The sequence below is a fragment of the Dermochelys coriacea genome, chromosome 12 (genome assembly GCF_009764565.3).
Source record: "Dermochelys coriacea isolate rDerCor1 chromosome 12, rDerCor1.pri.v4, whole genome shotgun sequence".
NCBI lineage: Eukaryota > Metazoa > Chordata > Testudines > Dermochelyidae > Dermochelys > Dermochelys coriacea.
Window position 1 is genome coordinate 25,964,132 of NC_050079.1, and position 27,624 is coordinate 25,991,755.

At 41.1% G+C, this 27,624-nt stretch overlaps 1 long non-coding RNA gene across 1 annotated transcript in view; it reads left to right on the forward strand.

Moving 5' to 3' along the window:
- The first annotated feature begins 665 nt into the window (after window positions 1-665).
- The window catches only part of LOC122456355, a 37,259-nt gene continuing 10,300 nt past the window's right edge, over window positions 666-27,624 (forward strand). Inside the window, exon 1 of the long non-coding RNA XR_006275229.1 lies at window positions 666-1,625. This is a non-coding gene — a long non-coding RNA (uncharacterized LOC122456355). The remainder of the gene's footprint in view (window positions 1,626-27,624) is intronic.

Genomic DNA, 27,624 nt, shown 5'->3' on the forward strand with positions numbered 1-27,624 from the left:
ATTGTAAACTCAAAAGGCAGGGATCTGTCTTCTGTATCTGTAAAGTTCCCAGCTTATGTTGGGGCTGCATAAATAAAACTACTGTCTTACTATATAGCTGCTTATGATGTAAAGTGCATGAATATACAGGCTTTCAGTAGGGCAGGTTAGTTATTTTAGATTCTTCAGTGTTCTGACTAATTTTAATCATGTAACCTTAACATAGAATGCAAAAACTTCCATTAATGCAATCTCGATATAATACTAAAAGTGATTTTCATTAGTCATAATCCAGGCCAGCTCAAGATTATAGCAAAAGATTAAGCTGGCATTATTTTTGGAATGAATTGCTGCCTCTGATTACAGTCTGAGGGGGTAACCAGCTCGGTGTTAGTTACCGTTACACCGGGCTGGAGAGAGAAATGCTGACAAAAACAATGACATTTGTAATAGTTCCGCTTCAGCAATGCATAAATCCTGATGCTGCACTCTGCACAGGCAAGACTCAGTGACTTTATGCAGCCTCTGCATCAGTCATATTTCAGAGGCCTGGTCTGAATTGGATATCCTTTGCAAATGGTGTCAAATATACTGGAAAGTGAGCAATCATTCATACTGGAAGTAATCCTAGGAAAGACCTACAGAACAATCTTGATTATTCAGCAGTAACTAGAATACTTCTGGGACTAGAAGTCTGCAAAGTTTGCGTTTAAAGATCTTAAAACTCTACTTAAGGACTTCAGTGTCTAAAGGACTCTACATAAAAATATATAGTTGCTGAATTCAAGTCTTGGAGACTATTCAACTTGTTGATAAAATAATTTCAGTTAACGGAGTTCAGATAATCAAGATTCCACTGTAACTGGATTCATAGCAACTCTGTTAGACTCATTTTAAAAACTCAATAACTACCTAGCAACAAAGGTGCCAAAAACTTAGGAAGAGACAAAGAGGTCATATATCTTTAGGGAAGAAGTAGTAAGTGTTAGCGAATTAAAATGATTTTGATGTAGCAGTGACATTTCTGGATATTTGAGATTGAGCAATTGAGCTCAATTGAGCAAGACACTTCACCAAATGTAAGTGATTCTAAAGGCAAGAAGCAAGGAATGAGTTCGAGATGGAGCTTCAAGCATGGAAACTACCTTTTCATATTTGCTTACCAAACAACTGTTTAGAATACTTACCTTAAAGGCTTGGAAAATATTTGAATCTAGAGTAGCTTTTTCTATTAAATATTTCTGTTCTTTATGTGATGAAATTCCCTCCTTCTCCTCTCCCCCCCCCCGAGATAATAGTGGAATGGAAAAAATGTTAAACACCAGAAATTGAAGTTAGACATTTTTTAAATCAGCAGCTCCAGATAACTTGCAAAGAGCTTTAAGAGAGCTGGTTGAGAAGCTCACACAACCATTAATGTTGATTTTTCAGTAAGTCTTGGAGCACTGTTGAAATTCCAGAAGACTAGAACCGTGGCAAATGGGAAATGGGGGGTGGTGCCTGCAGGTGAGAGCAGTGAGTGGAGCCTCCTGGCCCCCCCGCCTCGAAGCTGGACCTGCTGGCCACATCCGGGGCGCAGCGTGGTGCCAGGACATACAGGGAGCCTGCCTTAGCCTCGCAGCACCACTGACTGGGAGCCACCCAAGGTAAGCCTGCACCCCAACCCCCTGCCCCAGCCCTGAGCCACCCCAGACCCCTCATCCCCAGCCCAGAGCCCACACCTCCAGCTGGAGCCCTCACCCCCCTCCACACCAACTCCCTGCCCCAGCCCAGAGTTCCCTTCCACACCCTGAACCCCACATTTCTGGCCCCACCCTACAGCCCACACCCCCAGTTAGAACCCTCACCCCCAACACACTGCCCCAGCCCAGTGAAATTGAGTGAGGATGGGGGAGAGTAAGCCACAGAGGGAGGGGGAATGTAGTGAGTGGGGGCGGGGCTTGGGGAAGGGGCAGGGCTAGGGTGTTCAGTTTTGTGTGATTAGGAAGTTGGCAACCCTAAGCAGAGCACACAGACTGAGCTAGGCCTCGCCCACACGCGCAGTGGGCCAGTAGAACTACATAGGTTTTTGAAAGGCAAAATGGCCTTGCCTTATCCCACATGGACTTTTGAACCTCCATGCAGAGGGCATGCACTGAGCCACATGTTTATGGTAGGTATTGTGCGGAGCACACACTTCACTAGGCTACACCATCATCTTCTGAAGTTCCAAAGGTGGGCATGAATAACTAGCATGTTAATAGACACCAGCACGTTAATAGACACAGATCTAATTTTAGAGATGAGACAAATAAAAACAAAGCTGGGACAAACAAGTTTGTTCAAGAACTTCAGTCAGAGCAATAACATTCCTTTAGTTTCTTTAGGGCAAACTCCAAGCTTGGAACACCTGTTAGGTAAATAACCGAAAACAAATACCCCAATTCCAGAAACGCAAACAAACTGAACACACTGCAGCACACAGGATAAGCACAGACATTAGCAAAATGTCATTCCAGTCCCAACCTCATCCAACCCCTGCTGTTACCGCACTGACCAAGGCCTTGTCTACAGACAGAGTTGACCTAGTTTAACTGAAGATGGGATTTTTAAACACTGATTTAGTTAAACTGGTGCAAAAGGCTGGGTGGACACTTATTTTGGTTTGAACACGGCATATTTTGGTTTATCTTATTTGGCAAGTTGATTAGGCATCTGTTTAAGATTAACTGGAAAAAACCCACTAATAAGGTGAAATAAGAGTGCCTACACAGGGATTTGTATCAATTTAACACCTGATTTAAATTAAACTGGCATAACCTCTCAATTTACACCAGGCCTCTGGCTCTAGCTACGTTAAGGAAAATCAGGCTAATGTAAAGATGTTGACGTAGGTTCATCAGTATAAATTCCTAATGCACTGTATTGGTGCAAAACAGAGCTTGCACCAGTGCAACTTAATCCAGCATACGAAAAAAAAGTGCATTAGTGAAAGCCCCACTTCACACCAGTGCAGCACATCAATACTAGGGGTTTATACCAGTGTAACTTCATCAGTGTTATTACACTGGTGTAAAATGTAGATGGATCAGAGTTGTTATAGAATCTAGATCTTATTTACTATAGCATATCCCTACATACGTGTGGGCTGCTCTACTATGTTGTGATCACCAAGGGGGAACCCTCAAGGCAAGCCAGGTCAAATTTAGACCTGGCATACATAGGTGCAGTTTTCACTGAAATTCAGTGCTGTAGATAGCACATTAGAGGTCTGATTCCATTCTGCTTTACATCAGTGTAAATTAAGAGTAATTCTGTTGACATCAGTAAGTGTGAAACTTGTGTAAGTTGTTTTGCAGTATAAACAAACTTCCCAAATAAATCTTCTGTAACAAGAGTAGAATCTACTCTGTAGCGCTGCAGCTATCTCTGCCAACTGTAGAACTGCCAACTGTGCCCAGGATAAAATATTTAAAAAAAACCAAAACAACCCTCACATTTCTTTGTGTTCAGTTTCAGATTGGCAGCCTTCAGCTTCTCAGGGACCACCTGTAAATGTTTCAGTTCTGGTTCAAAAAAGTTTTTAGTATGCACCAGTTCATCATCCAGGCATAACAAACAAGCTGAGAGGCATGTCATGTGATACTCTTACCACTAGCCTTTCATGCGTGGCTGTCATTTTAAATTGCCATAGGCTTTGTTCGGCTGCCAAAAAAAGTTCTCCTTGTCCTTTGGATTCACTTCCATCTGCCAATACCCACTTTTAAGATCCAGTGTGGAAAACTAGATTTAATCTGCTACAGCATCCAGGGAATTGTCTATTCATGACAATTGATAAGAATCCTTTAAAGAGATTTAGTTTTATTTTCTATAGTCCACGCTGAATCTGATGCTGCCATCCATTTTCTTAATCAAAACTATCGGTAAGGCCTAAGGAGCTTAATGGCTACTTTATATATATTATAGATGAAAGGCAGCTGTTACACCCATCTACTTCAGTTAGGTTTGACCCAACCGATAACGTATCTAAATATTTGGGAATTGTTAATATATCTAAATGTATTTAGTAGCCCTTGCAAAGGAAGGCCGGTCTAAGAATGGGCTGAGCTGCCCTCAGCAAACCATACAGACTGAGCTAGGCCTTCCCTGCACACTAGAAGTGCACCAATAGAGTTAAATTAAAAAAAAACACATACACAAGCTAAACACAAAATGATTCTGTCTCACACAACAGACTTTTGGGCCTCCATGTGGAGGGCATCCACTGAACCAGGAGTTTACAGTAGACATTGTTCTGCTTGGATAATGGGACATCACCAGGAACCCTTTACAAGAAGGTTAGATCTGTGTGTTTAATAAAGACACCAATAAATAAGATAAATAGCTGGAGCAAAACAAACATGCTCAAAACTTCAGTCAGAGCAATAACATTCCTTTAGGTTCATTAAGGCAAACTCCAAACTTTGAGCCTATTACATAAATAACCTAACAAATATCCAAATCCCAGAAATGCAAACAAACTGAAAATAGTAAATGCACATGGGATAAGCACAATCAGCCACTAGAAAAATGTCATTCCAGTCTCCCTGACCTCATTCCACACCCACTGGTGCAGCAGAGACCAGTCTGGTTCTATCTACATTAAGAGAAGTTGTGCTGGTGACATAGATGTAGCCTCACGAGTGCAAGTGACTAATGCAAATACATTGTCCTGGTGCAGAATGGGTCATATGCCAATCAATTTAATCCAGTAATATACCAAAGTAAACTGCAGCGCATATATCCTGTCTTAGGCTATCCGTTAATACACATGGGCTACTCTACTATGTTCAAAAAGAAAAGGAGTACTTGTGGCACCTTAGAGACTAATAAATGTATTAGAGCAAAAGCTTTCATGAGTTACAGCTCATTTCATCAGATGCATCACGAAAAAAAGCTCATGAAAGCTTTTGCTCTAATAAATTTGTTAGTCTCTAAGGTGCCACAAGTACTCCTTTTCTTTTTGCGGATACAGACTAACACGGCTGCTACTCTGAAACCTCTACTATGTTCAACAGTGCTGAGACCAAGAGGAAACTCAACACGTACTGGACCAAGTTGAGATCTGGCCTAAGCATAAGCAGGTTTTTTAAAAAAAAAGAAACAAACACTGAAATTAAATGGTGATACAAACAGTGTATTAAGTTTCAGAGTAGCAGCCGTGTTAGTCTGTATCTGCAAAAAGAAAAGGAGGACTTGTGGCACCTTAGAGACTAACAAATTTATTTGAGCATAAGCTTTCGTGAGCTACAGCTCACTTCATTGGATGCTTATGCTCAAATAAATTTGTTAGTCTCTAAGGTGCCATAAGTCCTCCGTTTCTTTTAGTGTGTTAAGTGTCACAGCAGGGGTTTAATTTCCCTTCTGCCTTACACTAGTGAAAGTCAGGAGTAACTCTATTGAAGCCAGAATTTCATAAGTAAAACTGATGTAAATAAGGAAAATCAGGGCCCAACTGTTAACTTGTGAGAAGCCATGTATTAGTGGCAAAATAGTACCATTTGCTGATCTGATATTGGGTGGCTGTGCAGAAGGACCTCACATGCCCAAAGAGTGGGAGGTGCAGTGTAGCATGAAAAGCAACTAATAGGAGATGCAAGATAAGTTACCTTATTTTACATAGACTATCCTTGTTGCTTTTCCTGATATGCTCCCTTTCTGCCTCCTTAGCCTTTGCACACCATTTAATGCCCAGTCAGCACAAGTCACCCTATAGTACTTTGCCATTTATACCCATTTTCTGGTCAATTTACACCTAGAGTGAAGCTTATGTTCATGTCACCACTGAACTAACATCTCCTTGAAAGTACCCAAAAGTTTTTGTCTTTAGAAGATAGAAAAATTCAAAGTCAAATTGGAACTATTACTGACGAAAAGTTAGTAGGGCTATCAATTAATCACAGTTAATTCACGTGACTAATTCAAAAACATTTATTGTGATTAAAAAATCAATTGCAATTGCGATTAAAAAATTAATTGCAAGTAATCGCACTTATAACGATAGAATACCAATTGAAATTTGTTAAATATTTTTGGATGTTTTTCTATATTTTCAATATTGATTTCAATTACAACACAAAAAGAAAAGGAGGACTTGTGGCACCTTAGAGACTAACAAATTTATTTGAGCATAAGCTTTCATGAGCTACAGCTCACTTCTTCGGATGCATTCAGTGGAAAATACAGTGGGGAGATTTCTATACATAGAGAACATGAAACAATAGATGTTACCATATACACTGTAACGAGAAAAGGAGTACTTGTGACACTTTAGAGACTAACAAATTTGTTAGTCTCTAAAGTGTCAGAAGTACTCCTTTTCTTTTTGCGAATAGAGACTAACACGGCTGCTACTGTGAAACTGTAACAAGAGTGATCACTTAAGATGAGCTATTACCAGCAGGAGAGCGGGGGGGGGGAGGTGTGGGGCGACCTTTTGTAGTGATAATCAAGGGGGCCATTTCTAGCAGTTGACAAGAACGTCTGAGGGGCGGGGGGGGGGAATAAACATGGGGAAATAATTTTACTTTGCGTAATGACCCATCCACTCCCAGTCTCTATTCAAGCCTAAGTTAATTGTATCCCATTTGCAAATTAATTTGCAAACGGGATACAATTAACTTAGGCTTGAATAGAGACTGGGAGTGGATGGGTCATTACGCAAAGTAAAACTATTTCCCCATGTTTATCTCCCTCCCCTTCATTCCTCAGACGTTCTTGTCAACTGCTGGAAATGCCCCACCTTGATTATCACTACAAAAGGTTTCCCCCCCCCCCGCTCTCCTGCTGGTAATAGCTCATCTTAAGTGATCACGCTCGTTACAGTGTGTATGGTAATACCCATTGTTTCATGTTCTCTATGTACAGAAATCTCCCCACTGTATTTTCCACTGAATGCATCCAATGAAGTGAGCTGTAGCTCACGAAAGCTTATGTTCATAAATTTGTTAGTCTCTAAGGTGCCACAAGTTCTCCTTTTCTTTTTTGCGAATACAGACTAACATGGCTGCTACTCTGAAACTTGTCAATTACAACACAGAATACGAAGTGCACAGTGCTCACTTTATATTATTATTTTTTATTACAAACTGTAAAAATGAATAACAAAAGATATAGTATTTTTCAGTTCACCTCATACAAGTACTGAAGTGCAATCTCTTTATCGTGAAAGTGTAACTTACAAATGCAGATTTTTTTTTGGTTACATAACTGCACTCAAAAACAAAATAGTGTAAAATTTTAGAGCCTATAAGTCCACTCAGTCCTACTTCTTATTCTGCTAATCACTAAGACAAACAAGTTTGTTTACATTTACGGGCGATACTGCTGCCTGCTTCTTATTTACAATGTCACCTGAAAGTGAGAACAGGCGTTCGCATGGCACTTTTGTAGCTGGCTCTGCAAGGTATTTACATGCCAGATACGCTAAACATTCATGTGCCCCTTCATGCTTTGGCCACCATTCCAGAGGGCATGCTTCCATGCTGATGATGCTCATGAAAAAAATAATGCATCAATTAAATTTGTGACTAAACTCCTTGGTCCTGCATCTTCTGCTCTGTTTTACCTGCATTCTGCAAAAGTTTCATGTTACAGCAGTCTTGGATGATGACCCAGCACATGTTCGTTTTAAGAACACTTTCACAGTAGATTTGACAAAACGCAAAGCAGGTACTGATGTCAGATTTCTAAAAATAGCTACAGCACTCAACCCAAGGTATAAGAATCTGAAATGCCTTCCAAAATCTGAGAGTGATGAGGTGTTGAGCATGCTTTTAGAAGTCTTAAAACAGCAACACTCTGATGCGGAAACTGCAGAACGCAAACCACCAAAAAAGAAAATCAACCTTCTGCTGGTGGCATCTGACTCAGATTATGAAAATGAATATGCGTTAGTCCACACTGCTTTGGATCATTATCAAGCAGAACCCATTGTCAGCATGGAAGCGTGTCCTCTGGAATGGTGGTTGAAACATGAAGGGACATATGAATCTTTAGCACATCTGGCACATAAATATCTTGCAACGCCACCTACAACAGGACCATGTGAACACCTGTTCTCACTTTCAGGTGACATTGTAAACAAGAAGCAGGAAGGATTGTCTCCTGCAAACTTTGTTTGTCTGAGTGATTGGCTGACCAAGAAGTAGGACTGAGTGGACTTGTAGGCTCTAAAATTTTACACTGTTTTGTTTTTGAGTGCAGGTTTTTTGTACAAAATTCTACATTTGTAAGTTCAACTTTCATGATAAGGAGATTGCACTACAGTACTTGTATGAGGTGAATAGAAAAATAATTTTGTTTTGTTTTTTACAGGGCAGATATTTGTAATCAAAAATAAATATAAAGTGAGCACTTGAAAATGTAGTAAACATCCACAAATATTTAAAATAAAATGGTATTCTATTGTTGTTTAACAGCTCAATTAATCACAATTAATTTTATTTAATCGCTTGACAGCCCTAAAAGTTAATTAACAGAACATACGTTTTATTGGTCTGAGGATTCTCCCAGTAGGTGCCAGTGCTAGCCCAATGGGGGTCTTAAGCATGAATATTGTGGGGGGATGCCCACAACACACAATAAAAGCGAACAGGGGGTCCTTTTGAGCTGTGTGGGGCCCCAAGCAATTGCTTAGTCTACTTATGCCTAGCATCAGCTCTGTCTCCAGTCTGTCAGATAAAGGAGAGTGGTAACATGAAGTGATTTCTAAACACACAGACACTGACTCTATGACTATGTCCTTACAGCCAAAACAGGGATTTCTAGCCCTGCTGCCTAGACTATTTTTCCCCCTCCCCTGGCCACTAGCATTTATGACTAGAATAGGCTAAGTTTTCTCAAAGAAAAAGTTTCTTGGGGTATTTCTTGTATCTTAATGATGTGAAAACAGGCCACTAGATGGCATTTTCAGACTACTTATCGTTGAGCCCCTTCTCTTCTTATGAGTGCTGACATTTAAGCATAATACCTTTGCACTTCTATAGAAGCTCTCCCTTGATGATCTCAAAACACTTGATAAAAACTAATTAAGTCTCAATATTCCTCTGGGGCATTATTATCCCCACTTCACAGACAAGGAAACAGAGAATGGTTTAATGATTTGCTCAAGGTCTCATGGCAAATCAGTGACCGTGTTCAAAACAAAACCTAGGAGTTCTGACTGCCAGCCTCCAAGGCTAACTATAATTAGCTAGCTACATCCATTTTACAATACAATTGCTTTTTTTATTATTTAATAAAAGTGACATTCTGGTCAAGCTGAAACTACCTGGTGTTAGCTGATCTGCATATTCTACAGCATAGGAGAACGAGTAGGAGGGGATCATGCTATAATGGTTCTGTTTCTCTAGAAACTTTAGGGTCTCATTTTACTTTCATTTTCTCCTCTCTATGAGAGAGCACAGTGCACATAATTTGAGTTTGGTTTTTAGGGATCAAATTTGTATTTTTGTTGAGCTATCACAAATGATATCTGATGTAAAGGGCATATAATTTAGTACTGGGGAATATTCCATTTCATTGTTCACTGTGGTAAACTATTTTAAGAAAAATCTGTTGTCTTTAAACAAGTCTGAATCTGCTTAAGAGTTCATTCACAAACAAGAATCTTTTCGAACCTTTACATTTGCTGAAGGCTTTCATAGAAACAACAATGGACAGTCCTAGGCAAAACAATAACTAGAGAAGGGCACACAAGGACACCCTGCACTAGTCTGTTAAACAGCCAAACAGAGGACTGTGTGTTTGAAACTCACTGCACTGCATAGCAACACAGAATACATATTCATGGCCCAGTCCAGCTCCGTACTGAAGTCCATTCATGTTGGACTGGACCCATAGTGCCTTTCTAAACCATGGAAATGAGTCTGGTACTCTACCAACAGGGGCAGGTGCAGGAATTTAAATTCCACCGCTTTTGGAGGGGCACGTTCTGTGCCTCCACCGGGGCCAGAGGAGTTTGTGCCCCTGCCAATTATTGGGGGGGTGGACCTGCCCCTACTTGCCCCCCCATTCTGCACACCCGTGTTTACAAAACAGGACTGATAAGTGTTCCTTTTACTAAGAGGCTTGTGAAACTTTAATGTACTTCAGATGTCCATATATATTTTCCATATGGACTAATACATGGCTCAGGGATTTGTAATGGGATATAGAACCTTTCACCGTTAGCCCCTGATTGCAGATTTGACCTAGGTCATCAATGACAGACCATCATTAGTGAATGAAGGCTGTTCAGAAGCCTAAATAAATTGGTGTTCTTCATCAAAAAAGTCCACGTAGCAGGGCTTATTAGGTCTGGATTTGGGACCTGCTGCTGCCTCAGTTTCCCCTCAATTCCCTAGGAAATGAGACTTCATACTGCAAGTGTTTTCTCCTCTTTTGGGAGTCTGATTCATTAACATAAAGCTCAAAACATCAATCTTCTCTCCAGCCTCCCTTGCTGGGCACACCTTTGTGTAGGGTTCTAAGTCTTGCCCCTGCTGAGGCTTCTCCTCCTAGAAGGTCTCCCTCCCAGGTCTTCTGCCTAGACTGTTACTCAGCCTAGGCTTCCTCACTGGCCCTTATCCATTCTTTACAGAAGCACTCACTATCTATAACGGGGCAGAACACATCACCACGGTGCCTCCTGCTGGCCATCCTGGGAATTAGCTCAGTCTTTTCCCAGGGCGCCCTCCTCTGGTGGTGTCTCACCACCATCACTTCTGCTCCGGACCCACATCACCTCAAGGATCGTGGCGTTCTTTTCAGAACACAGCCCTCCGGCCGTGCCCCATTCCTTTTTCCCCCCATTCCGGGGGGAACAGCAGTCTTCTGTCCAGCCATCGCCTCTGTGACCGACTGCAGCCCAAGGTTGTAGCCACTTGCCTCAGTGGCAAACTTCAGCCCTTCACTGATCACTCCCCTCAGTGGCAAGTATGGGTGAGGTGAGAGGAGACCTGGGCCCGCCCACTACTCTGGGTCTCAACCCAGGGACTCTCTAGGCCGCAGCCACACTCTGTGTCTCCTTCATCCCCCTCAGTCCATTTCCCTGGGTCACTTCCCCGTAGCCCTAGCACCTGTATAAGGGCTTTGGTCTTTGGAGCTCCCTCTTGCTCTCCTGACCCAGCCCAACCCAGGGTGCTGGCAGTTCCCTCAGCCCTTCAGGGACCCAGTACCTTATCCCTGGGCTCCCAAGAGGGAACTGACTCCTCTGTCCTGCAGCCCTCTTTATATATGGGCCTGACTGGCTGTACATTGCAGCCCCTCTCTGATTAGCTGTCTGCTGCGCAGCCTCCCCAGGGCTGCTTTTAGCCCTTTCTCCACCAGTGTGGGGCAGACACCCCATCACGCTGCCAGATCTACTCATTCTGGACTTTCTCTCTCTTTGATGTCCTGGAAGGATGGGTAAAGTTCAACTAAAACTCAGAACCTTCCTCAATCAAGGGAGGGGCCACTGAACCAAGGATCAATAGATTACAAGGGACAACAAATGAGAACAGAGGCAGGAGTGAGGTTGTTTGTTCAGAAGTCAGGATCCAAAGAGGGACAGTGAACCTTGGTCCTCACCCACTGCTCCACAAAGGAGTCCAAGGTGTCAGAGGTCACTGCCCCGAGAACTCTTCCTGAATACATGAGGAAAGGAAGGAACAGAATTGGGTCCCAGTCGAAGAGCACAGCGCCCATCGAGCTTCCTCCTCCTGGTCTGTTGAACTGTTACCATGGGCAGTGCCAGAAGGAGATTGAGTAGGAGGTCTCAGTTTTCATGGGGCAGCACTTGAGCACGAGGTTCTGGAGGAGCCAGAAAAATGGCTGTAACCTGGCATACTATAGACAGACATGTGCTAGGGTCTCCCTCTTGCCACAAAAAGAATGAGAATCAGGAGACTCTGAACCACACCAGCCATGGTTTCATGGAGGAACTACCAAATAATATCTCCAGCAGGCTATGGAGCCTGAGTGGAAGATAGGTTGGCCCACCACGGCTTGTCACCCTCTGTTGGTGGTAACGCGTCATGCCATTTAGTGTCCAGGCAGGACTTAAGGGCAAGAAGTGGATGGTATGGAACACAAGTGCACAGAATTGTTCACAATGTGCGTTTCAGACAGACCAGCTGACATCATGCAGCCAACTTGGATCATGCAATGAAGGCAGATGGGGATAGGGAAAGGGAGGAAGGGCTCAGTGATCAGCTCTGGAGGGCCTGGCAGCACCCTCTTGTAGAGCCCACTCAAGATAACCCAGGGAGGCAGAGCAGCCTTCATGTCCTGGAGTACATGGCAGGTGACGCATCAGGGAGGCAGCCCCACCTGCTAGGCAAGCACTAGGGGTCCACCCACTCCTACTGGCCATAATCCAGGAAGGCTCCAACTCTGATGACAGCAGCCAGGACCAGCCTCCAACACACTGAGGGGGCTCTACCACTTGTGCCTGAAGATGAGGGTAGTGCTGCAGGGGCTCAGCAAGGAGGTCTCACAGTGGTCACTACAGACCTGGTCATTGAAATAAGCATCCAGGTCCCTGAAGTCTCTCCCAAATGGCCCTAGGCTACCCTTTATATCTCTCAGCAGGCCTAGGTCTTAGTCACATACTCCCCATCATGTGACCCTTGAACTCATTCTCTCTGCTTGGGGAGGTGGGCTAACGCTGGCACATGTGAAGTTGAGCCCAATCCCCCTTAAAGGGCCAGCTCACTCTATAAGAGTCCACAAAATAACCACCACCATTGTAATCAATACTCCTAATGGCAGTATCAGCAGATAGGTCAAAGATTTAATAGGCAAAGAAACTAATGCCTGTAGGGAACATAAGAAAGCTTAGCCTGTTGCTGCCTATGGAGTACCAGTAAATCTCCTTTGGGCAGAGAGCAAGCTTGGGCTCAGTTCTCCTCTGCTTTTTATCTTGCATAGTCAAAAGCACCTACAGAAAATGGGTGCACAGTGGATGTAAGAGTAAGGCAAATGGATTAGAGAAGTGTAAGGGAGTAGGAGTATGTCCAACCATTTACACAGTTTAAGACACAACTGTGTTTGAGCATAATGAGATTTAACAGTTGTTTGCAAGCTTGAAATACCCTGCCATTGCTGAGCTGTCACAGAAGCACCTACTGCCGGTTGTTCTCCCTGTTATCTAATGTGTTCGTGATGAAAGAATTCAAGCTGAACAGGCTGATGAATATTACAGTGTCAGGGATACATGTTGTTTTGGTCTTGCTGGAATTTTGTACAACTTTTTAATTTTTATCACTCTGTATAATAGATATAAGAAAACAATGCTTATTTTATTACTGCCACAGAAGGAGCTTAAGTTGGAAGTTTGTTCTATGGCCAGTGAAAAACATTTTCAACCTATTACCAGTATGTTGGTGTTAAGGGCTACTGGCCTCAAGGACAGCTCCTTTGGGGGCACATACACTCAGCTCCGGCTCAGGTCCTTTCCAAACTTAGACATTACCACCTTTTTAGGGTCTGATTTATAAAGTCTTTCTAGAAAGACTAATTTACTTTGTTAATGGCACCAGGTCACCCCACTCTGAGTTCTTATAAGAGTCTGATCAGCTCTCAACTGTTCAAGAGATCTCCAATTCCCTTCCTGGAGCTGGGGTTGTACTTCAACTGGTCACTCCCTCAAACATGGAGTTCCCAGCTCTCCTCCTGTAGCTGGGGGTAATTCACTTACTGTCTCTTCTCAAAGCAGGAGCCCCAGCTCTCTTCCTGGAGCTGGGGGTACTTCAGCCCACTGTAGGGCCTTAATCAGCTTCTCCCTCAGCTGGCCCCACTTACTCCTCAGGCTCAGAGGAAGGCTTCTGCTACTAGCATCTTCTCCCTACCAACTCAAGGCTCTGCAAAGCATCTGCCTAACTATGAGGCAGGAGGCAGCATTTTGCTGGTTCCCCTCTCCCAGCCCATTCCCAGTTGGTTAGGGGCAGAGGGGAACCTGGCCCTGTCCTCTCCGCAAGGCTTCTGGCCTTGGGCCCTTAAAGATACGGTGACCAGATTTCCTCCCAAGTACCATTTATTCCCCAGACCACTTACTTTCTCTCCATATCTCCCTTAAGTCCTTAAACTGAACCTTCAAATCCTTAAACGGCCATACCAAGAGGCAGGGTGGGCTGACCCTAGGCACTACTGCCTTTAAAGGGAAGACCACCCTGTCATGGGTGTTTTGTCTTATAAACATTTATTTGGCTTGGTTGCATTTCAGTAAGTTCTACACTTTCAGATATAACTACACTCTAGTTAGTATTTTGTCCATTATAATTCTGAGAGTGTTGATCTCTTGTAAATGCTGCTTCCAGATCACGGCCGACATAGCAAAGACTAGGATAGATGTAAAGATAAATGCATTGACAGACTATAATTAACTATGTCAGTACAACAGATTCAGTGGAGGAATGCCTGTTATCCCAGCAGGAGATGAAGTGATACAATGGTCGTGGCCTCATGTACTGTAATATTTATCATACTCTACTACAAATGCTGAGAACAGAATTGTATTACAGCATTGCAACTAAGGCCTGGTCTACATTACACAGTTAGGTCAATGTAAGCTGCCTGTTACTGGCCTTCAGGAGTCGTCCCTCAATGCCCTGCAATGACAATACAATCGATACAAGTGTTCCTCTCCAACACACACTGCTGACACAAGGAGCCAGGTGTGCGCGCACACACACAAGCGATTTGATAACTGTGGTGACTGTATGGCGAGTAAGTTAGGTCAACATACGTTTGTAATGTAGACATGGCCAAGGATTCATGCAAAATAGAGGGTTCTTTTAAAAGTCAAATATAATTAGTTTAAACACTTTACAGATAAAGGTTATGGGTCTGATCTTAAACAGAATTATGGATCAGTAAGAGTGCTAGAGTTGGATCAAGAGCCTAGCTGTGGAAGTGTCTTCATTTAAATTTGGCTCTCACTGATGTAAGTGACTCTCTATAATGATTTAGTAACACCACCTCCCCGAGCGGTGTAGAGTCAGGGTATGTTTACACTTCAAAATTGTGTCAACCTAAGTTAGGTTGGCATACAGCCGCCACAGTAATTAAATGACTTTTGCGTATCCACCCTATGCTCCTTGTTTTAGGAGTGTGCATCTTCACCAGGAGCACTTGTACTGATTGTACTATCAGTGTGGGGCATTGTGGGATGGCTTTGGAAAAAGCCAGTAACAGTCGATGTAGGCAATGCAGTGTCTACCCTGACACTGCGTCAACCTAACTACGTCGACCTAAGCACTACGCCTCTGGTGGAGATGGAGTGCTCAAGTCAGCTTAGTGGGGCAGTTACATCGGGGGGAGCAGAATTTTAGTGTAGACACTGTGATGTTGCACTCCATATTATTTTATGAAAATATGCTAATGAGTGTGAATATAATGTAGCTGGAATATGCTTCATGCAAAAGGTCTCTTGTAAGGTATTATTACAAAGCTTATAATTTACTGAGTGTGGTTATTCTATTTGTATAAATGTATCATTCTTGTATTTGAAACTAGAAATATGAAATATAACTCCTATTGTAATTATGCAAAGTGTGGGCCATTAATGGTGGTTTGGAATCTTGATGGCTCCCATCAACTAGGACAATTGACTATAGATGGCTCTGTTTACTTGCAAGCCTTCCTGTGAGTCAGGCCAAGAAAAATGAAGGCTTGGGGTCTCACAGGACATGTGACCATGTCATCTGGTACTGGAATCCATCTTAAACCTGGTGCTTTTCCATTTAGAAGGACGGGTGACAGAGAGACAAAAGATTCCCACCTTGTGCCAAAGCTATAAAAGGATGTGAAACAAAACAAAGGAGGTTCCAGTCATGAGAAATCCCCTAACTACTACCTGAACTGGAAAAGGACTGTACCAGGAGAAAGGATTGGGCCCAGACTAGAAAGGAGCCTGGTTTGTGAAAGAAGCTTATTGGAACATCTCTGAGGGTGAGATTTCATCTGTATTCAGTTTCCTACTGTATTAGGCTTAGACTTGTGTGTTTTTGTTTTATTTTGCTTGGTAATTTACTTTGTTCTATCTGTTATTACTTGGAACCACTTAAATCCTACTTTTTATATTTAATAAAATCACTTTTTGCTTATTAATTAACCCAGAGTAAGTAAGTAATTCCTGGGGGAGCAAACAGCTGTGCATATCTCTCTGTCAGTGTTATAGAGGGCGGACAATTTATGAGTTTACCCTGTATAAGCTTTATACAGAGTAAAACAGATTTATCTGGGGTTTGGATCCCATTGGGAACTGGGTTTCTGGGTGCTGGAGACAGGATCACTTTTTAAGCTGTTTTCAGTTAAGCCTGCAGGTTTTGGGGGACGTGGTTCAGATCTGGGTCTGTGTTTGCAGCAGGCTAGCATGTCTGGCTCAACAAGACAGGGTACTGAAGTCCCAAGCTGCCAGGAAAAACAGGCTCAGAGGTAGTTTCAGCACATCAGGTGGCAGTCCCAAGAGGGTTTCTGTGACTCAACCCGTCACAGACATTTAGGTTGATGTAAGCTTCCTTGCATCGACCTAACTCTGAAGTGTAGATCGGGCCTCATGGTCAATGAATTAGGTCAACTCAGTGTAGACACAGCATTGGTTACGTCGACTGTTACTGGCCTTCAGGAGCTGTCCCTCAGTGCCCCCCAGTGCCGATGCAATGCAATCCTGGTGAAGACACGCACTGCTGACACAAGGAGCCAGCTGTGCACACACACACAAGTGATTTAATAACTGCGGTGACTGTATGCTGATTTCAGAGTAGCAGCCGTGTTAGTCTGTATTCGCAAAAAGAAAAGGAGTACTTGTGGCACCTTAGAGACTAACAAATTTATTTGAGCAAAAATGGAATGCATCCGATGAAGTGAGCTGTAGCTCACGAAAGCTTATGCTCAAATAAATTTGTTAGTCTCTAAGGTGCCACAAGTACTCCTTTTCTTTGAATGCTGATGTAAGTTAAGTCGACATACACTTGTAATGTAAACATGACCTAAGATTCATGCAAAATAGAGGGTTCTTTTAAAAGTCAAGTATAATTAGTTTAAACACTTTACAGATAAAGGTTAAGGGTCTGACGTTAAACAGAATTATGGATCAGTAAGTGTACTAGAGTTGAATTAAGAGCAAAGATACATGCTTTGCTGTACTCATGCATTAATTTTGAAATATTCTCCATTTTCAATTCAATCTATTTCAGTGTAGGCACCGTATTTTACAAAAAAAAGTGCTGTTGGTAGCTAAAAAGTAGCAAGATCTCCCTGACCTATTAATATAAATCAGAAATAGTGCAGGGTCCTTCATTATGGGGCCCAGAAGACTCTGCTAGCTTTCAGTGATCTAGACAAGTGAATGTCTTTTTAATAATACGACAGACATTAGGCTTAGCCACAAGGATAAGAGACAGACTTTGTATGTTAACAAATGTCTCTCTCAAATAGTTCCCAGGATCATTAGAAATTCTCTGTACATACCAGATGAAGAACTAGCTCCAAATGCTTCCCTTTACAGAAAATCTGCCATTTAGAAATATCAGATTGTTCTCTGCACTCTGTCCCTGAAGGGGGATAAACTTTTCCCCTCTCTAATTCTGTGATACTATTATCTGCTTTATACTGCTAGCTTTGGGCTTCCTCCCCATTTGCCAAGTAGATTGGGAAGTAGAGCTTAGAAGTGAGACTGGATCTTTCATTTGACTGGATTCTGATGCTGCTCATGAAGCTGAAAAAGAGAGAGGTTTGGGAGAATCTGAATGCTGAGGAACCGCAATGGTTTGCTGTACCAGGAACATGTGATCCTCATTTATCCGGGAAGGAAGTTCCAGGCAGATAATTGAGGCCTGTTATGAATCTACAATATTAAAGCTACAGAGAACTTCTTATGCCTGGATCCTAGAAGAACCCTGCACTCTTGTTTCTGGATAGAAGTTTCAGGAAGAAGCCAAAGATGTCTAAGGAAAAATAAATGGGATGGGGCCTTACTCTCTTGCAATCAACTCTGCTTCATTAAATAAAATTTCCATATCCCTAATCTGAAACCGATACTCACATTCAGTAGTACTTACTCACACAAGTAGCCCTATTTTGTTTATTATTCAACATAGATAAAAGGTACAAAACTGAGCCCTCAGCAATTATCAGATCTGAAGCACAAAACCATTTGATAAAGTTTCACTTAAAGTAGAATCCAATGCTTTCCATGATAACCGATCTCTGTGCAAGGGGTGCCTGGTTTTAGCACTGTATCTCAAGTGATCTGTACTGGCCAATACAAGATTATGTGGCTTCTGATCACAGCTCCTTTTGGAAATAACTAGCACTCTTTCCAAAACCCTTTGTTCTCTCATGCCTGGCTCTATTCTGAAAGAACATGGAATATATTTTAAAACCGTGCCTTTAATATTTCCTGGAAGCTCAGCATGAATTTTCAGTCTTTCAACTCTAGAATGTATTAAACGAAATAATGCTTAAAATAATGACAGAAAATCATGACTACTTGCTTGATAAAGAGAAGACCTATTAGACTAAAAGGGTCTTTCCCAATGTGGGCTGCAAAATGAAAGAAAAAGTTTATCTGGAATAAGAAAAGCTAAACAACTGTAATAAGTAAACTTGACTCTGTATTACAAATATATATATCCTGATATATACATAATATTTTTCCATGTTTGATTGTTTATATTAAACTGTACAATAGCTGTTTGTACATGTGACCTTTGCTTAACTAGCCAGAAGATGGCAGTCTCTAGTAAGGAGAGTATAAGAATGTGTCTATTTAATACCTCAGATCTGCGCCACCTGAAATACAACATTTCATTTTCAGTTACCTGTACTAAAGTTTAGGAAAAACAGTGTTGCTAACTGTTTCCTTTTATCATGAGCCTCACAGTATTTGTTTTTTCCTTAAACCAACTCCAAAAGCCGTGTGATTGCATGAGAATCTCAGCTAGCTTTCTTTTCCTTTTCTTTCTCCCCCCCACTTTTTTTTTTTGAAAGGGAGGTTTCTGGCCTTAGTAGTTCCACAGAAAATTTGAAAATGTGAATTATAAAAAGCTACAAGACTAAAAGGCAAATATCAAGAACAAAAAGGAACTTCTTATTTTAAAAGAGCTCATGAATTTTAAGTCAATCTCATGATTGTGGGGGCCTGAGTCTTGATTTTTTAATACTCAGGGTTCGCAATATTTTAGAATCATACAGACAGAAGGATGGATTAGGTTACCCAGTCCATTCTTCAAGGGTCAGTGCAGGTTTACTCCCTGCAACATATTCTCCAGTGCTTTTTCTAACCAAGCTTTGGTGACCCAACCAGTGTGAACTCCATCATTTTCCTGGGGACACTATTCCAAAATGTAAGAGAGAAAACACTTCTCTTTTGCCTCACAATAAAATTAAAATAGAAGGGAATAGAAAATTTTGAATGTGCAAAGCTGGTCATTCAAATCCCCGATTTCTTACCTGCTCCTCCCCAAAATGGATAGTATTTCCCACTAAAGGACTAACATAGTTATTTGTATAACAATGGTGTAAATACACTAGGTCAGATTTTTAAGGGCACCTTGATCTAGCTCCATTCAAGACAATGGGAGTTTTTCCATTGATTTGAATGGCATCAGGACTAAGCCCCTGCGGATTACGCTAGTTGAAGATCTGATCCATAATATCTTTCATTTTGATATGGTATTTCTCTTCAGGATCCACAGGGCACCAGCATAACACATGCAAGTGTTTGCAGCCATAGATGTGTTTTGACAACTCATCCCTTAGCAGCAGTGATTAGTCATGCCATATTGAAGAAGGTTTTGCATAGGTAATAATAGGAACATTATAACAAAGATGATAGAATTACAAGGCTGGTAGTATGAAAAATATTAACTTTTTTTTGCTTTGTTTTTGTTTTCTCAACACTTTGCACAACATCTGCCATTGATTTCAGTATTATGCAAGAAGAGTACAGTAATGGAATTTGTCAGGGACAGTTATGAATCAACAATGTTGTATGGATCAAAATACAGTAGAACCTCAGAGTTACGAACACAAGAGTTACAAACTGACCAAGGAGTACTTGTGGCACCTTAGAGTGCCACAAGTACTCCTTTTCTTTTTGCGAATACAGACTAACACGGCTGCTACTCTGAAACAAACTGACCAGTCAACCACACACTTCATTTGGAACCAGAAGTATGCAATCAGGCACAGAGACAAGAAAAAGAGCAAATATTGTATAGTACAGTACCGTGTTAAAAATAAACTACTAAAAATGTAGGGAAAGTTCAAAAAAAGATTTGACAAGATAAGGAAACTATTTCTGTGCTTGTTTCATTTAAATTAAGATGGTTAAAAGCAGCATTTTTTTTCTGCATAGAAAAGTTTCAAAACTGTATTAAGTCAATGTTCAGTTGCAGACTTTTGAAAGAACGTTTTGTTCAGAGTTACAAACATTTCAGAGTTACGAACAACCCCCATTACCTAGGGGTTCGTAACTCTGAGGTTCTACTGCATAGAGATATATCAGATTTCTGAGCCGTATCTTTCAAGAATCACACCAGGCTCCTATTTCTTATCCCAGATTTTAGGAGTAATTTCACCAAAACAGGAGGTGAGTGGTTCTGTGTGTTACAGTTCCATTCTAAAGCCAAATCCTGATCCCATTGGTAAAGCTCCCTTGAATTCAGTGGGATCAGCATTTGGCTCATTGTGACAATGTGATTGAGCAGCTGGGCACTGAGATGAAAGCACCCATTAAGGGAAAGAACAGAGAAAAGCAAAGACAGAATTGTTTCTGGAGTGTCATGGGGGTGACATTGTTGATTGGCTTGGATTAAGGTGGACATATTTTTGCTGCAGTTTCCTTTGGAAGCAAATGTTATCTTCATATTTAGCAATATCAGGGCTTGCAGGAGGTTGTGTTAGCTATTTACAAAATATATTCATGTTTATTTCTGCAAGTCCTTAACCATTTGGAAGATGTTCTTTACTGGAACGTAGCATTATACATTATTCATATTTCTGTTTTGCTTAAAGCATTGAATCAAAAAGGAATCAAGTACCTGAACAGAAAAAAATTCGCTTTGATGCAGTATAACAATGGTTTTCAATCTTTATTCATTTGCAGACCCCCCAAAAATTTTGAATGGAGGTGGACCTCAGGTGGACCTTGAAAACCACTGTACTATGATAACAACAACTTTTTTACAGACCCCCTTAGACATAGGCTGCAGACCCTCAGGGTCCACGGAGCATAGGTTGAAAACCACTGCAGTATAAAACCAATAGATAAATAGATATGCAGGAATTTGTTTGTTTACTATTTTGCTTAGTCACTGAGACTGTGTATCACATTAGGATTTCTACAAACAGAATATGCTATCTAAAGCAGTCCTTGGTTATTGTAATCCCTCTGATTATTATACCGCATTTCCTGGCTGAAAGCTGGTGTACACCCAGTTTTGGACCAATATAGTTAAATTGCTGTAACCCATTAGCACTTTTAAAAAGATATAAGTGTGTCCACACTAAGGGTTTGCACCAATTTAACTAAATTTGTGCAAAAATTGTGTGTTGACAAGCCCTAAATTCATGCCATACTTCAGCTTCCATCAGCCTGGCACTGAATTCCAGCAAGTCACTGATTTCCAATGTATATAGTGCTGACAAAGACAGTTGTGAAACCAACCAGATGCCTGGGTTGGATACTGGGGCCCAGATTTTTTTCCTGTGCATGTGCAGTAAAGGACATATAATTTGTACAGTTGTCATAATTACACAAATGATCACTTAGTTGGCCAATGAGCTGTTGATCTGTACAATCCAATATGCAAAGTAATGCCCATAGTAGGACTTTATGGAATATTTCATTGGCAGGATCTGTATTATTTTCCACGGGGAAATACCCACAGATTTGGGGATGGGATAATATCACAGAGAATGACCATCATTCTTCCCCCTCTGTACTCAAGTATAGTCACTCAACCATGGAGCTCCAGAAATATGGACTTGAGATGGAGGGGGCTTCTGTGGGATCATGTGGCAAGGGAGAGCCTGGGTTTTGCTCCCCTCTACTGATCTTAGGACATGGGATAATATAGGCTCAATTCTGAGATGCCAGACCTGAATGTTAGGATATGCTTTTAAAAACCTTAGCCATTCAGCTTGATCATTTTGAAGGTTAGAGGATCAGCGTCTATGTTAGGAACAGTTAAGATTAGACAGTCTGAATGAATGTGTGCTCTTATTTCCAAGGGGACAGTCATTAGCAGAACTGTGCTAAGTGAAAACAGAATCATCTACTCAATCAGGCTCTCCATGTTATGTCTTCTGAAGAACTGGTTAGATTGCTGCTTTGTGGTTTGTTAGTAATGAGTTTAATTTCTGATATGTTCTTTAGCTATATGCTACATTTTTGGGGCGGGAGGTGGATTGCATATTAGAGATCTTTTCTCTAATGGTTCCATTCCTTTTTAAATATTCCACCTCCTTCTATCAAGGTATCAGCATTATAACATTCATTCTTCAATTGATGCCAGTAGCTAATGGTTGCTGTAGGTTCATGACATTTCAACTGCACCTGTATGAGTTTGAGTAGCAAACAATGTAAACAAAATTTTGCTCTCATATTACAATGGATACTACAAAAATGCTTCTCTAATAATGATTTTTAAAATGGAAAGATGCAGTTACTGTTAATGGTAAGATTTCTTAGAATGTATTTTCCAATTACTCTGTGCTTATGGTTTACACAATTTATGTTTAATTGTCACTCTATTGTGAAAAGTAACATTTCTTATAAATTTCTGATATTGTCTTAAAGCTCTGTAGGTGAAAAACTCATTGTGATGGTCAATACTATTCTGTTCGCCACTTTTACAAGACTAGGATAAATGTACAAAGTATGCCTTGTGAGGTATCATTTGAAAACTCATCATGTGCTGAACATTATTGTCTTTGTAAAATAAGTGTTTCAATATTGTAAGTGAAGTTCTAAAGATTCTGCTGTAAAGCATTGTTATAATATGCTCCAAGATTAAGAAAAGCAGGCCCAAACCAATTTGTCAGAGACAAAGACACACTGACATCCCATCCAGGTGTTAAAAGGCTATCACCTGCTTAAGCAGCCATTCTCCAGCAACAAGAAGGTGTAAATAAGAAATGTACATTCCATCACAGGGATTGGTCAGACCTCACAAGAGACTATTTGTCGCCTGCACCCCAGCTGGGGATAATCCTCAAAGAGAGCAGGGTGGTATAAGAATGAGAGACAGTGGCCTTCAATTTACCTCCCTCCTCTGTCATCTCTGCTCACGACATTGACGTCTCTCAAAGAACAGAACTAAGGGGAAAGGGTCCCAGGCTGAAAGGAGACTCAGCCTGTGAAATTTATTGCAGTGTATTGTGAGACAAAATCTTTTTCTTTTAAATTAATTTAGTTTGTTAAGTTAGGTATTAGCTTGTGTTTTACTCTTTTATTTCTTTTGTAACCAATCCTGACTTTTATGCATCATCACTTGTAATCACTTAAAATCGATCTTTCTATAGTTATTTTATCTTAACCAGTGTGTTTGGATTAGAGTGTATAGGAAACTCCATTTGAGATAATAACGCTGGTGCATTATAATTTTCCTTTGATGAAATGATGGACTTCTTATAAGCCTCTACTGTTCAGAAGGGTACTGAGCAGTGCAAGATGCACATTTCTGGGGGTGGAGGGGATTAAGAATTTTCAGGTGTTGTCCTGTATGCAATTCATGAGTGACTGGTCAGAGAGCTCATGTATTTTGCTGGGAGTGAATTTGCATGCTGAATGCTCTATGAGCAGGCCAGGAGTGGATGTTCTCACAGCAAAACAGTGTAAAAGGCACCCCAGGCCAGAGAATTAAGAGGACACAGCTGATCAAGGTCCAGATTGTCCCCTGGGTAATGTCACATTCACCTCTTTACAAATACAAAATAATTACAAAGGGTTAGGGTTAGGATGTGTACAGCATATAACTATAACCTATATTGTACACTTACGCTTTTCTACTAGAAATTCCAATGCTTATGCATTTTGACTCCATCAAGAGAAAATATGAAATTCATAGGTTTCCATTAACAGGTTACGTTTAATCACAGTAAGAATGGTTCACGATTTCTAATCTCAAAGCAAAACAACTCCTAAATATGGGCTTGTTTACATAGGGGGTTATTCCTGATTAACTGTTCCCTATTAACCCCACTCTTATTCTGGAATAGTGCAGACACTCTACAGAAAGATAGTTGAGGGTACTAAGCACCACTCAGAAGTACTGAGCAACTTGTGGGATTGGGCCCCTAAAACTTTTTACAAACAATATTTAAGGGCTTGTCTATATGAACACTTAGTTGTTGGCAAGCTGGGTTGTAAATCTACTATGTATTAGTCTGCTGCACACTAAGTGTCCATGTGGACCCTACTGCTTAGTGAACTTTGATCTACGCCCTTACCCCCTTTGAAATGGGAAAAGATTACAGCACACCATGGAACTTTTAGTGCATGGCAGCAGGTCCACATGGACACTTAGTGCACAATATGCTAGCATGGGGCAAATTTACACTACAGCTTTCCGTGAAATAAGTGTTCATGTAGATAAGGCCCAAGTCTCACAATAACTCAAGAAGTAAATATTATCCCTGTCTCACAGATGAATAAATGGAGGCAGAGACAGATTAAGTGACATGCTCCGGGTCACAGAATGCCTGTGGCAGAATCAGGAACAGAACACAGGCAACCTTGGTTTAATTAGACTATATTGCCTTCCTCGAGAGTCTCCGTTCATAAGGGAAGTAAAGGATCCCTTAAATTCTTCAATCATATAAATGTGCAGAATGAGAGAATATGTTGAAAATCTTAAATGGTAACCTGGCATGTAAATGGCTTTATTGCTGATAATTGGAAAGAAGTGATGTTCCATGATGGTAGTTTTATTTTATCAATAAGCTATTTGTGCTCAATACAATATTTTCATTATTGCCTAAGATGTGACCCGGATAATATTTTTATTAACCTCAGGACTATCAATTCTATGTTTTATTTTTAAATGCACATCTTAAATTTTAAAATGAGGGTTTGTTTGGTAGATTTTAGCTAAATAAGAACATAAGAGCTGCCATACTGGTTCAGACCAATGGTCCATCTAGCCCAGTATCCTGTCTCCAGCAGTGGCTAGCAGCAGATCTTCAGGAGGGAGTACACAAAACAGGAGAGTTCCGACAGTCTGAGGTATAGGGTTGCCTAGAGCCAGCCATTGATAGACTTAACCTCCATGAACATATCTAATTCTTTTTAAACAGACACATATAGCACTCATGACATCCCTGTTCATCTCTGGTGCAAGGCAAGAAAAGATGTAGCCAAGACTAGAGCTGAATACATCAGATACAGAAAGATGGTGGCCAAGAGGTGCTTTAATTTAGATTACTTCATTTAACAACAGTGGACCCACTGAGCCACAGAAGACGGGTAGATGCTTTTGTGAAATAAATATGGCATATGTTAGAAATGCTTCTTAGATTACAGGTTTCAGAGAAGTGGCCTGCCCAGGTAAACTGATTTTTTTAAATCAAATGCCTGAGAGGAGATAAATCATATCTGTATTTGTGCTGTTCTCTATGCACATTTCAGGGTCCCTTTGAGACTGGGGAAAACTTGAGTCATTAAGTAGTTTGGAGCCTCCCTTGATCCCAGGCAAATCTGGTACAGATTTATACAAAACAGTTCTGAAGAAAAAGAATGCACAGCATTTCTCAGTTATGGTGAGGGGGAAAGCCCTAGAAAAAGTGAGTTACAGCAGGGTGCGGGGGAGTGATCTTCTAATGCAACACAAGAATTAGACCTGTTCAAAAGAGACCTAGAGCAAGACCCCACACACATTTATTAAAAAAAATATTTGATTTGTTAAAGAATTCCTGCCTTCAGCAATAGCAGCCTGCACTACAGGCTGTACAGATCACATTCTAATGGTCAATCCATTGCACTTCATAATGATTTTCCATTTTGGTAGCGCCTTCCAGCCAAGGATCTCAAAGCACTTTCTAAACATTGCTGAATTAACCCTCACAACACCCCTGTGAGGTAGGTAAGTATTACTATCCCCATTTCACAGATAAGAAAAGTGAGGGGTGGAGAGTTTTAGTTTAATGCACAAGCTGCACAGGAAGCACCATGTCTAGAACCCTGCGCTCCTCACTCCCAGTATTGTCTCTGGATTTCCGATAACTAATTGGAATGTAGTGATGTCAGTTACAACTAACATCAATGTCAGGTTGATTAGCTGGTACAAAAGAAGTCTGTGGAGAATTTTGCCACCAAAGTGGCAGAAATTCTGATAATACTTTGCCCAGCTGGGTGGGGGGCTCGTTTCCTCTGAGCAGGTGAAGGCACCCAGAGTTGAAGCCTCACAACTACAAGGAAGGCTCAACTTACCCCTGAAACCTAGGGAACGATTCACACATCAGCTACACCAGTGTAAGTCAGGAATAATGCTAGTGAAGTCAGTTAAGTTAAGTTATAACTAAGTCAGTTAAGTTATAACTATTTCAGGCCCCCTAAAGAGGAACACAGCATCTGCTTAACTATGCACAGCAACATCATAAAGTTTAGGGCAAGAAATGAAGGAAATCAGGCTGCAGAGGAATGTACTGACTTGAGGTAGAATTTGAAGGGTTAACATCCATGCCATAACAACAATCACTACAAGTGTACCCAACATCAGTTTTACACCTAACTTACTAAAAGACAGCACATCCAGAAGCATGGTACCTTGTCCATTATTTCACAATTTGGCACTCCCACGGAACAGCACCAGCTACTGGATCCCCAGCACCATTTCATGCAGCAGATAGGTAGATGTTCTTTAGAAATCCTCCCATCCCAATACTGACAGGGCTAACCCTGCTTAGTTTGGTAAGATCAAACAAACTCACAACACAAGGCAGCTGTAGGACTTTTAAGTGGGTGTCCATGGGGTATTCCAAAGCTGTGTACTAATTCTGCAGTGGCAGGGGTTTTTGTTTTCTCTGGGATTTGTCCTTATTCCTATTTTAGTCATTGGGAACACAAGAAAGAGTTAAAATATTTACATTGGATATATTGTGATACACTGACTTCAGTGGGTCTGCTTGTGGGGTAAGGTAGTACTCTTTATGAGTGGAAGTATCACAATCTGGCCCTAGCTTATTCAAAAGTCAACTGCCCTCACTGCTTCTGGGTTGTTTGCTAGCAAACTCTCACAATCCCACCCGAGGGGAATAACATTAAGCGCTAGTAAATACTGCATTTACTCTGGTTATTTTAAGGACAGTAACAGCTGTCTTAGTCATCTGAATGTAGCCTTATTCCTAGGGAACATCCTTTCAACTGAATTAAACATTAAGGCCCGATAATTATGCATGACCTACTGGCTTTGGGTGAATGTTTGTACAATGTACAATAATGTACAGAGAGATGGGTTATTTGTGAAGCACTGAGTGCATTTATAACACTATGCGAGTTATTTTTAATAATTATTATTATTTTTAAAATGTTAACACTAAAATTGTCTGAATTAGGCTTCAAAGTCAACCCCATTTGAGGTGACTGGAAGAAATCTCATATTTTTTAGTATGTGCTACTGCTTCAGGCTCTGGTTGCATGTAAGAAGGCAACTGCAATTA